The sequence below is a fragment of the Poecilia formosa genome, unplaced genomic scaffold (genome assembly GCF_000485575.1).
Source record: "Poecilia formosa unplaced genomic scaffold, Poecilia_formosa-5.1.2 Scaffold48, whole genome shotgun sequence".
NCBI classification, from domain to species: Eukaryota; Metazoa; Chordata; class Actinopteri; order Cyprinodontiformes; family Poeciliidae; genus Poecilia; species Poecilia formosa.
In genome coordinates, this window is record NW_006799987.1 from 996,354 (window position 1) to 1,009,399 (window position 13,046).

At 40.6% G+C, this 13,046-nt stretch overlaps 2 long non-coding RNA genes across 2 annotated transcripts in view; one reads left to right on the plus strand and one right to left on the minus strand.

The window, feature by feature from the left end:
• Positions 1 to 276: 276 nt before the first annotated feature.
• Positions 277 to 13,046, minus strand: part of LOC107836305 (uncharacterized) — a 143,037-nt gene continuing 130,267 nt past the window's right edge. Inside the window, exons 2-3 of the long non-coding RNA XR_001662179.1 lie at positions 2,104 to 2,114; positions 277 to 397 (exon numbers count right to left, since the gene is read on the minus strand). This is a non-coding gene — a long non-coding RNA (uncharacterized LOC107836305). The remainder of the gene's footprint in view (positions 398 to 2,103; positions 2,115 to 13,046) is intronic.
• LOC107836302 (uncharacterized) lies at positions 2,138 to 3,295 on the plus strand. Its single transcript, XR_001662176.1, has 3 exons — positions 2,138 to 2,854; positions 2,957 to 3,076; positions 3,259 to 3,295. It is a non-coding gene; the product is annotated as an uncharacterized LOC107836302 (long non-coding RNA).

Genomic DNA, 13,046 nt, shown 5'->3' on the forward strand with positions numbered 1-13,046 from the left:
TGTTAGTTAGCATATAAAAGCTACACTAGCTAAGCTAATTTTGCTAGTTCGGCAGTACGTACTACAATAAATATCACAGATACATTTATCTTAGTATTACACAGAAGTGGGTAGAGAACTCAAATATTTTAATCGAGTAATAGTTGTAACATACTTCTATTGTTAATCAGTTAGGAACGAGGAGAGAGCTAGTATTAAGCTTACCTTGTTTGCTGTTGTCATAGCAACTCTATGTCCAGTTACATGTGACGTCACATGAGAACTCTTTTGTGTGTGTGTGTCTGGAAAATTAGTGTTCCAAAAACCTCCATAATGCAATGTCACAAATCAGCAGGCACTGCCCGTCACCTAGCAACCCCAGTCTAGCCCAGCATGTTGCCCAGCAACCCCAGCGGAGCTCCCCACGTTACCTAGAAACCCAAGCTGAGCTCCAGGACTTTTAGGGTGTGTTCACACTACAGCCTGAAGTGACTCAATTCCGATTTTTTTGAGTAATGCGACCTGTATCCGATCTTTCCATGGCAGTGTGAACAGCACACGTCGGATTCTTTTTCGAATGTGACCCATATCCGATACGTATCCGATTCAAATGCGACCTAACGTTCAGGTCGCATTCATCCGAACTTAACGTCACTGATTCTCAACAAATCTCACTATTATGCGTCCTGATAAGCGCAAGTGGGAAGAAAAACAACAACCATGACGGATTATATGAGGATTAAGTTGTTAATATGCTGCTCCGGCCGGACAACAACTTGAAATATGTAAGCTAAGCTCCACCGTTGGCCTCCATGTTTACTTCCGCAAACAATGAGCACTTCTTCTTTTTATGGCAGTTGGCAGAACACTGAGAACGCTGACGCTATTGCGCCCTCTACTGTGCATGCGGGACACTTTCAGGTCGTTTGCCCGTTTACACTGGTCGCATTTACTGGCAGTGTGAACGGCCCTGGCAAAAAAAATCGGAATTGCCAAAAAATCGGAATTGAGTCACTTCAGGCTGCAGTGTGAACGCTCCCTTAGTAAGCTGGTTTTATAATAATAATAATAATTAATAATAATAATAATAAATTGTATTTGCATAGCACTTTTCTAAGCAATTAAGACACTTTACAAGAATCAAGAAAGATTACAAGCAGAACATTAAGTACATCAAACAAAATCATAAATGGAGAACATTTTAATACATAGCAGATTAAAAAAACAGTTGGTTTTTCACTGCATGTGCTGTACAATAGCTGCTGGAAAAGACAAACTGTGTTTTGCCGTTGACTTACCATCCAGAAACCACTTGTTGCATTCTTGGCTGTGATTCCATTACAAACTTTCCAGGTATTCTGCTCATGTCAAAAAGACAAAATGTTGCAATTGCTGTGTTTACATTAAATAAGAAACACAAATAAAGTAATAATGAAAAAGTTTGTTCACGCAATACGTCATCAAAAAAGCTCTCCCATTATTCTCCTACTACTTCCTGTCACTTTCTTCATTTATGCCAGTACTAACATCCTGTTGCTGATCATGTGACTCGTGTGATGTGAGAAAAGTGTTTTCACTGTAGTTTTGAAGAATACAAAAATTTCATTACAACTGAAAAAAACCACCTCACCTAGTGCAAAAACATGTTTATTTTTTAAACAAGCCAATTCATTTTCAAAATTCCAATTCGAGAAATTATATGTTCAGTAGAAACGCAGCTCTTGCTGGTTGTGTAGGAGGCTCTACTTCTGCTTTTCAAAGATGTATGGTTGCATAATTGTGCATCTGCTAGCAGCCATTTTTGTGTTTGAGTGTAAACGTTGTGTGGCCAGCAGCAGCTTATTTGGATTTAAAGTGACAGACCCCTAAACTGAGCAGATTAAAATCTCATTTAGGGGTCCACTGATTTATTGTTCAACCTATTTATTGGTGCCAATTTCATCAATTTTGGGAGATCAGTGATCGGCCGATACATGCATAGGAATAAGTTCTTATTCTTTAATCTTATCTACCTCGGCAAAGGTCTAAAAATCAACCAGTGACCTCTTTTTTCCCCCATTAGAGAGGTTTGACTAACAGACCAGCCCACCATGTCGTGTCTACATGTTTGCAGTTAATAGTCACCCCACTGTTGCCTACTAAGTGACTTTCTTGCTATATTTAGTGACATTTCAGATAAAAAAAATTGGTATCATCCAAAATCGGAATCGGTACATTAGGATTTTTATAGATCATAATTGGCAATTGGCCAGAAAACTGCAATCGCTGGACCTCTAATCTCATTATCCAAGAATGATTTTGTGCAAATAAATTGAAATGAACATGTTTTGTATAGCAAACAGCTATGCTAACATGTTCAAAGAGGCATAACAAGCCACCTTTACTGTTAGCAGTAGCAACAGAGAGATGTGTGGTCTGCTGCGTTTTGGATAAATATGATATCTAGAGTAAAAAGAAGATTGAGAAGGCGATGTGTCAAAAGGAAAGCTGAGTCTCTCTGCTCTCTTTCTGTGTCCCCCCCCCGCACCCCCCCAGCAGGGATGACTGCGCTCTGCGTCAGCCCTTTCATGTCCACCTCGCCCCGTGCCTTCAGTCTCAAAGGTCAGGCCACATTAAGATCTTTAAGGCGCAAAAATAGCCCTCGCCGCTGCAGGCCGGTGCTTCTTTCGCCTCCTTTAGCGGAGGATAAAGCTCAGGCATCAGTGGACACCAGCAATCTGAAATCCACAGAGGCTTACGTCGAGTATTTGATGAGGTGCTCTGAGCTGCAATCCCTCCCGCAGAAACGGTTTAACTGTTTTTTTGTTGTTGTTTTTTTGTGGTTGTTTGGTTCGTTGGATCTGGTCGGCTGAGCCACAAAGCTGCCTAACCGGAGGTCCGTTTGTCTTTGGCCTCTCAGTTCATCATGAGATCAATACGCTCTGTTCCAGTCCGAGTACATCCGCCTGTTTTCCATCTTTTTCTTTTCTTTCTTTAGCCTTTTCTCCTCCTCTCTCCGATCATCCGTTTGATGCTGAACGATGGGGGGATGGGAGGAAGATAGGAGGATTGATTTGGTGGGAGGAATAAAAAGAGGACACTAATGATATTGCATCGGGTGGAATCAGCATACCCTTTGTTTTCATCCGACCAAGAAAACAAAATGCAAGCGGGAAATGTTTCTTCTCTTTTATCACAACCTGAAGTAGATTTTTAAGGTGTTAAATCCTCAATTTTAACACAAAAAGGAAAAACCTACTAATATTTTAATGTATCCTTAATTTATTTACATTTGTCTAGAAAGTCCGGTTCGTTTGGTGAGGTGTGAATTCTGAAGTGAACTCTGGTCCCATCCGTACCACGCTGACCGTAGATCGCTCCAAAAGCAGGAAGTGGACTACAGCGAAGGGCATTCTGGGTAAAAACGAGTCCAGCGCTACCAGGAGAAATGGCTCACAATCTTTTGCCAAAGACAAAAGAGAAATCCTACAACCGCTAAAATCTGACGCTACTCCATTTTTGTTTACATTTTCGCTCAGCGTTTTCTTCAGTGTTTTTGTGTCATTTCCGTCAGTGGTTGTTGGTGCAGCGCCCCCACAGGCAAGAAGGGGAGCAGGTTTTTCAAAGGGTTTGGTTTGTTTCACAATGCAGTGTAAAAGAAACCACACTAGCTGAAAATGTAACAAATGCTGCAATTTTGTTCGCCAATTGAACCGAATCTACCAGAATATCAGGTGTGAAAAACCCCTAGAGATGGAGAGCATTCACACCATCCCTCTCATGTCCATTTTAATCAAACTCTCATTTGTTTGCCTGGAAAGTTTGGGTTGTTTGGGAAGTGGAAGACAGTGAATGGATGAATGGATGGATAGGCAAATAAACTGATGCAAATTGTTTAAGTTGGTGATAAATGGATCTACCTCTAAAACACTTTGAACTCCCTTGTTGCTGAAATGTGATATGAAAATAAACTTGAAACTCCACTGGAAAGTTTTTGAGCAAACAAGACGAATCCTGTGTTTGTTGTTGCGGGCGTCACCTGGAGAGAGTAAGGCTCTTATCTTCTTACATCCTCGTCTTTCTTCACAAGGAGATTTGTGAATAATCTTCTAACAGGGTGTTAAGACGACTTCCAGGTGAAAAGTCAATGAGCACTTAGCAATGAGACAATAGCCCATCTGGCAGAGACCGTACAACTTTTTCAATGAATTGTATTGTTTTTGAAAAGCGACATAGAGCTTCAGCTGGTATTTTTAGCAGGTTTGTGTTTTTCCTTTAGGCAGCAACCTTCATGGACGACCAACTCAGCACCCCCCGCCCCGTGAGGAAGGCCGAGGGAGGGAGAGGAGGAGGAGTGTGGTATTACCAGAGAGCCTGAGGTGTTAAGTAGCTCAGTTTGGAAAGCATTGCTAAGCCAATACGCTCTGACGTGTGGAAGTACTATCACTTCAGCGCTCAAAAACATACTGCCTTTAAAAAAAAGTGTTTATATGAAATAAAACATTCATGTATTCATCTCAGACACCAATTTCACGTGCTGAGGCATGCTTGGCGCCCGCTGTTGTTTTTGATGCCGTGAAACAGCTCTCCGGCTCTAAGGGATGTGTCGATATTTTAGCAGGATGTCATCTATTATTCTTGTTACTCGCTAACAAGAGATCCTGTTTGTGTGCCAAGCACTCTAAGCAAAATGCAAATGCGGCTGCTCAATCTTGCGACTTGCCTGCACACAGCTGATGAGGCCTGATTTGTGTGTGCGCCTCTACGGAAATAAGACAATATACGGGGTAGACGTAAGGCTCATGACTGTTTTATTTCTTTTCATGAATGCCTGTTTCATCTCTCTGCTTCACAGGGAAGGCTAAATTATTTATCTTACACAAGAAAAAGAAAAGCATAGGAGGAACACTGAAAGGGAAAAAAAGACCCACATAAACACAGACATGCTGGCATGAATAATATGCTTTGACACATAAAAACATGCATAAAATGTGAATATTAATGAACAATCAAGAGAAATTGAATAGATGTGACATGTAATCATTCCTAATGAAAGTTGGAGTTCATTATATCCTTAGCTAAAGGTTTTAAAATTTGTTTTGTTGGGATTTTGAAACAGTATAAATAAATAAATAAATAAATAAATAAATAAATAAATAAATAAATAAATAAATAAATAAATAAATAAATAAAATTGAGTGTTTGTTGCTCAACAAAGAAGCTGGAGACACAAAGTGAATGAGAATAGAATATTTATTTATTATTTATTAGAATAGTGGAGATTGCTATGATGGCGTATTAGGGCCATTGTAGATGGAGGGGAAAAACATCAGAATTTTTTTAGATTAATCTCAGAAATGTTCTGGAAAAAATTTGGAAATTTCTGAGTTCTAAAAGTCCAAAATTTACAAGAAAAAACTCTGAAATTTTGAGATTAAATTTGGAGAAAAAAACTTGGAAATTTCTAAGTTTCCAAAAATTAAAAATAGTTTAATTTTAGTCGGAAATTTCCGACTTTTCAAACTTAGATTTTTTTTTCAAGAATTTCCTGAGTCTGATTGTAATATTTACATATATACGTTATTGTTTTAAAATGCACATTTAAATGTTCCGCAAAAGTTTCCAGGGCGGAACCAATGTTTAATTACTTGTTTGGGTTAGATCGATATTTTCAGTTACACGCCATATTCGGTAGAGGGCAGCATTTCGTTTTGTCAGAGTGGTAGAGATTTGGAGATACGTGCAGTAAAAGTTTTTCGACACTTGGAGGACTTACTGCAAGGCCTGTTTATAACGCCTGAGAGGCCACGAGGTATGCAATTTTATTTATGTGTTTGTATGGACATACAATGTTCTGTTAGTCACGTGACCATAAAAGTAATGCAGAACATACCGACATTGTTTATAAGTTGTGAACATAGCGCACTAAATCTTAAATCTATGCCTGATATGTGAAAGAAAAAGGGACGCAGTGCTTTGTTGTTGTCGACACCATAGCAACTAGATGACAAGGTCAGGAAAAAGATTTAAGAAAAAAATAGGGAGGGAGAGGGACGTAGGCCAGTTATGCTAGCTTGACTTTGACAACCGTAACATGTAGATGTGATGTGGAATTTGGTGTGTTTCGGTTCAGTTACAACCGATAAAAAATAAAATAATAAAAACACCAACTCTGACATATCATTAGTAGAGCAGGTGCTAAGATGAGCTAATCAACCACTGCTGTGACTTAGCTTAGGTAGCTAATCTACCACAGCGATCACTTATTAATAAGAGCAACATAAACATCAATCAACATTAAAAAAACCCATCAAAAACATAAAACTGTAACAGATTGAATGTTCTGTTTTTTGTGTGGGAAATGTTTGAGTGTTTTGGTGTTGAATCCTGACACATTTAGTGACGTGGTTGTTTGTTGCTATGGCAACGAGTCTGTTTGTAGTGTAGCCATCAACAGAGAGCGAGAAAAAAGAAGAATACAGTGGATTTGAGTTATTGTTTAACGGTTTTTTCTGCATTATTTTCCCTTTGCTGTGGGGCGCTGCACTGAATAATATCTACATCTCCAGGTTTCATTTCGCTAATGGGATTGTTTTACTGCCGCAGCGCGGCTGTAATGGATGGCATGTAAAAGAATTTTGCTTTCCAGCATTGTGCGCATGCGCAAAATTTCTGTATGTAAACAATAAGATTAAAAAGGTCTGTATGGACACCTTTGGCATCTGATGATCTTTATCAGGCTTTTATGCTTGAATTCAAGACTACAGCACCCCAACCTCCAGGTTCTGGAGATAGTAAAGGATTATCATGAGCTTTGAAGCTCCATCTCTTCCTTTTTGAAACAATCCTTAATGCTTCACATCCACTGATGTGCATCATGGATAAAACACTCGATAAGAGCTCCACCACAACATAGGAATGCCTGTACAACAAAATTTCCCCTTTACACAACCCTCCTCTGCACTCCACAACCCATTGTTCTCTCTCTCCTTCACTTTCTCTGGTGGCCCGTAATTTATTTTCCGCCGTTGCAGCAAAGTTGGCAACATATTTGCTCTCCTTCCCGTCTTTTATTCATTGACCTCGCGGCGACCTGAAACAGCACCTTGTTATAAACCTTCGAAAGGGACGCAGGGAGAGCCACTAATCAGAGCAGACAGCCTGTAAATACCAAAGCAGGCATGGAGAACAGAGAACACACACTGATGAGGTTAAGGCACACAGTAACACACTCATAGAGGTGTGTGTGTGTGTGTGTGTGTGTGTGTGTGTGTGCGCGTGTGTGTGTGTGTGTGTGTGTGTGTGTGTGTGTGGAGGACTGATGAAGAATTTCTGGGAGATTCTGATGACGGCAATGAGGAGCATCTGTAGAGCTGATCACCGACCGGACACAGACGGGAGAGCTGGGGGTATTTCTGAGTGTTTGTGTGTGAGATAGAGAGGGAATATGNGTGTGTGTGTGTGTGTGTGTGTGTGTGTGTGTGTGGAGGACTGATGAAGAATTTCTGGGAGATTCTGATGACGGCAATGAAATAAGTGCTTAAGAGGCCGTTTAAGGGGATTAGATGGGGAGTGGGGACGAAATGAGAAAGAGACAAAGATGGAGAATCTGTGGGAGAAGGGACAAGAGAGGGAGGATGGAACGGGGATCCTCAGGCTTATTGGCAATTAAAGTGATTAATATCCTGCCGAGGAGCAGGGGGGAGATGGGGAAGAGGGTATAGATACTCCGGAGGGTGGGGGTGGAGGGGTAATAGAGTCAGATTAAGAGTAAGTGAACAACTCAATGAGAAAGAAGGCTAAGATCCTCCAGAGTGCAGAGAGATGGGTAGAAGATAACAGGAAGAACTGATACTCATCTATCATCTGTTTATCACCATCCATCCATCCATCCATCCATCCATTGATCTATCCATTCTTTTAGCCATCCGTCCATCTGTTCATTTATCCATCCAGCCATCATCTATCAGTTTATTCATTTATCGATCATCCATCCATCTCATCCAACCAATCGATTAATCTCCTCCTACATTTTTTATCTCTCTCTATTGGGGTTGAGGATGTTGTTGATCAGATATCCATCTTTAAATTGTTGATGTAGAAATATAAGTAGTAATATCATTTAGTGTATACATTTTTTAAACCATTTTGCTGATGCAAAACAAATCTTTAACATCCGGTATTGCTTAATAATTGTTGTTCCCTCTCTTAAAAACCCAATTTAATGTATTAAAAAATTATGATGCTGTATTATGGCAACTGCAGATAGAAAAAAAGGAGAAGTCAGTTTCTGCCTGGATTGGTATTGAAAGGTCTTGGAAGATCTGGATTTTGGTCATGGATGGTCCAGTCCTGGTCTTGGATAGTCCAGTCCTGGTCTTGGATGGTCCAATCCTGGTCTTGGATGGTCCAATCCTGGTCTTGGATGGTCCAGTCCTGGTCTTGGATGGTCCAGTCCTGGTCATGGATGGCCCAGTCCTGGTCTTAGATGGTCCAATCCTGGTCATGGATGGTCCAGTCCTGGTCTTAGATAGTCCAGTCCTGGTCTTAGATAGTCCAGTCCTGGTCTTGGATGGTCCAGTCCTGGTCTTGGAAGGTCCAGTCCTGGTCTTGGAAGGTCCAGTCCTGGTCTTGGATAGCCCAGTCCTGGTCTTGGATGGTCCAATCCTGGTCATGGATGGTCCAGTCCTGGTCTTAGATGGTCCAATCCTGGTCTTGGAAGGTCCAGTCCTGGTCTTAGAAGGACCAGGACTGGTCCTGGTCCTTCCAAGGACTAGATCTACCAAAATCCAGATCTTGGTAGATCTGGATTTTGGTCTTGGTCAGTCTGGACTAGTCTGGCACCACTTTGTGTGGCTCAGTTACAGTAAATGCCAATGAAATGCACTATACCGTAATATGCTGTTGTAATAAACTATCTTAAAGGGATTTTGCACAGAATCTAATACATTATGAAACATTATTTGTGGGGGAAAAAAATTCAAAAGATATTTTTGGACTATAAATTGTTACTAAATGGATGTTTTTGTTCCAGTGACTAGAACTCGTCTCTGCCTTTAAAAAGACAATTTTTCACACCATCAGATTTCACTTGACAAGCAGAAAATGGTGTGATAAATCCGAACTCTCTCTTGCCCCTTAACTGCTTTTTAAAACATTCCTTCAGTAACCCGATGCTGCAGCGTTCACTGGGGACGTGTTAAAGTGACGTCATCCCAGACAGGAATCCGTCCAGGCAGAAAGGGCAAAGAGGAAAGGAGGCGTAGAGGAGAAGAAGGGGTGAAACGAGGAAGGACGGGATGAAAGTTGGTTGGTGGGGAAGTGGGGATTGTATTCTGGATGTTGTGAGAGAAAATGGCAGAGCTGTTACCAGCATGGCCCTCGCTTCGCCTGCTCTGACGCACTTGTCCTGAAGGCCTGAATGATTTATTAAAGTGAGGAGGGCAGCCAGCCGAGCTCTGATTAACTAGGGGAGCGAGGGAGGACAAGCACTCCTCTATTATTCATCACACCGCAGGAGCAGGAGTGAAAGAGTGGCGGGAACAGAAAAGGGAAAAGACACAAACATAAGTGGAGTCAACATTTTTTGCAGGCCTCTATCCCCACTGCCAGTTTTTCTCCCGGATCCTTGGATGTGTGCCGACTTGTTCCTGGGAGACGGTGCTTGTTCCTCAAAGAAATACATTGAGTTCAGGTTTGAACTGTTGGAAAGCAGAAGTGGCCAGCTGTTGTGGCTGCATCCAAGTCCACAGAAACGCATCCTTGTTTGTTGTCTTTAAATAATGAAGCGTTGCTTTTGCTGAGATTACATCATGAGATGCTTTAGCGCTGCAGGTCTGACAGGACTGATCTAAACACGTATAACAGAGAGAGACATCTGTTCTATACTTAATGGACAGAAACATACAAATTTGATGACCTGCAGGTCAAGTGGCTGCCATGTTTGAAGGGAGGTGTCGTAAACCTCAGTCATGTCAGCGGTAAAGTTTAGGAATATGACGCTAAATAAAGATTTTTACTTCCTTTCTCTTTTGCTATGTTTTATCTTTTGATTGCCAGTGACAAGAACTGATTTCAGGTCATAATCCTGTATGACTTCTTGCCAATTTTAAACAGATTATTGTTGCATTTGAAAGGTAAATCCATGCTGAGGTACTGGATTTGTGAATATGCTGCAGTTTCACATCTAGAAACCAAAATGTTTCCCCATTCTTTTTTGTAAAGTAGCTCAAGCTACGTTAGATTGGATAGAGAGCATCTATCAACATCTGTTTGTCCATCTTCCTATCAGCTCTAATCAGTTCCTGTTAAAGAAACTATACCAACAACCCTGTGTTGCTACCAGCAGGTCTAATGGTGTGTTCAGGGTGATGCATCATGTTCAGGACTGAAATTTTAGTTTTGGTCTCATGAGACCCGATTACATCCTTCCACATGCTGGCTGTGTCCCCTAAATAACTTGGAAATGAAGGACTCCTTATGCTTTTCTGTCAGCAACAGTTTTCTTATTGTCACTCTATGGAGATTTGTGCAATGTCCAACAGGGACGGAGGGATTGAGACTGGTCCCAAGCTGTTTTTTCCTGGCCTTGGAGTGTTCGGGTCTTGGTTTTGGAAGAACAGGGCCGAGCGTGACTCTATGCCTTATATGACAAATTTTTATTACTGTCGTAATTTTTTTTGTTTATCATACAACTTGGTCTTGGAAGATCTGGATTTTGATCTTGGAAAGTCACATCTTGGAAGATTGGGTTTTGGTCTTGGTACATCTTGAATTGGTCTTGGAAGACCCAGACTTGGTTTAGGTCTTGATAGGTCTTGGGTTGGTCTTGGAAGGACTAGTCTTTGTTTGGGTCTTGACTTGTCTTGGTCTGGGTCTTGGTACATCTTGAATCTGTCTTTGAAGGTCCGGACTTGGTTTGAGTCTTGGTATATCAGAAAATCAAAATAGCTTTTAACTTTAGAGATAATTTACATTTTACAAACTGTTTGACACATGTTGTCTTAGAAAACTTGTTTGGTCAATCCTAAAAGCAGTCTGGGAAATTATAAGATGATTTTCAAGAGTCTTAGAATAGTTGGATGTTTATGTCTGTATGCATAAAGGTGCTTTTCTTGATGTGATAAAAATAACAGTGTTTTGCTTGTTCCCTTCTTTAAGTAGCTCTTGTTTCTATTTTATGATTCCCCCTACTTGTTCCTCCCAAAGAGACTGAATTCACAATAATTGCTCCAGATTGTGTCTAAATTATAAATGCTTTCGTCTCTGTGTATTTTAAATCTAACACACACTGACGCTGATCTTCAGCAGGCATTAGGAAGAAGAAGACGCAACGCTGGTGTCTTTATAAAACAGAAGAGAAAGACTGCAGATCAAAAGGTTTCACTCAAACTTGATTAAAACAGACTCATTGCCCATTGAGCACGCTGTGGCATAATAGTGCTACTAAGTGATTCATTAGTCGCGTCTCAGCTGTAGCCTGGGTGCTCAAAAGAAACCAGGAAGGAGGAGTGAACAGAGCTTCAAAGAAGAAGACGAAGAAGAAACAAGATAATTAAAAATAATGGTTGACAGCGATGGGCTATATGATGCTCCAGAGAGATGATAAATGGAAGTCTGTTATGATTTTCTCTAGACTAGTATGTCAGTTTCTGCTAAATCTACATACAGTGATACAGTGCCATCTGCTGGTTAGTTGGTCAGTTTCAGTTCTCCATGGTGGAGGACCGCCAGAACTACTGCTGTCAACACTTTGTAGGTCATTGGACTGAGATAGTCATGGAAGAAAGTACATTTTTGTATCTTAATTTAGCAAACGTTTTGGACCGTTATCCTGATGAAAGGCCCAAAGATGACCAGTTATCAGTTTGTTTGTTTTTTGGCAAAATTTCAATTGAAGTTGCAGCTTTATGGAGTGATGGGATTTGTCCAGTGTGTCACATTGGCCTAAGATCTTTGGAACATGAAGGTCAGGTTAACAAATAAAGCTTCTCAGACTATTCATAGATGGTTTTTGCTTTGGGAGAGACCAAACTATGTTTATTTAGCACTTTTATATAGCCTCTGCTTTACAGAGGTTAAAAACAAACAAACATTAAACCACTAAAACTTCAAGAGTACAGATTATTCTTCATAATGAAATTATGATTTCTCTTTTCCGAACCATGTGACACTTCTGTTTGTTATGGACTTTTAAACGTGTTGGGGGAATAAATAACATTACATCCATTTCATTAATAAAGTTTATTATTAGATTGTACTTTTTATGGTTTTGTAATTATAGATTTGCAACGAAATGTTAATAGTTAATTAGGCCCGAGCAGCTAAGCGCTGCGAAGGCCTGTTGTAATCTTGCTGTTTATTATTATTGATTCTTGTTACGATTGTGCTTTGAGATCCCTGCGTCCTCGTTGCTTAGAGATTTATAAGTAATGCCATGCTGTAAGTATTGTGTATTTTCTGTACGCTGTTGAAACTGCAGATGTACTGGCAAAACAAAGAACAACCAAGGCAAAGTTATATTTGGTTTTGATTATGCAAGAGGAGATAACCCAGCTAGTGAGTCACTTCCTTAAAACACATTAAAACGGATTTAGATCGACTGAAGCTTGATCATGTCACCCAGGCAACACACACACACATTTTATTTATACATATATTTGGGTTCTACCTGCTTTGAGAAACGGTAAAAAAGCTTAAAAATAAGACATTTAGTCGTTTTCTGGCAAGAAATGTTTTCTGGTGTCTGGAAAGAACAGTTTGACACACAATGGCGGGCACTTCCCCGTTACCTAGCAACCCCTGCCAATCCCAGGTCCAGTTCGTCACCTAGCAACGCAAGCGAGTTCCAGAACTTTGTCAGTTTGCTTTGCGCTGCTGTAAAAACATGTTGACTTACCATTCTGCTTCTGGCCCGACTCGGGGTCAGAAATGTCCAGTTTGTGTGTCTGTTTTCAGCCATTTTCGCCGAGCGAGTGTAAACGTTGAGAGGGGGGGAGAAAGTTTATTTGGATTCACAGTGACAAGAGGCCCTAAAACAGCTCATTCTGAAAACTCAAAATAGGCAGAAATGTAGTGTTTTTTTAATG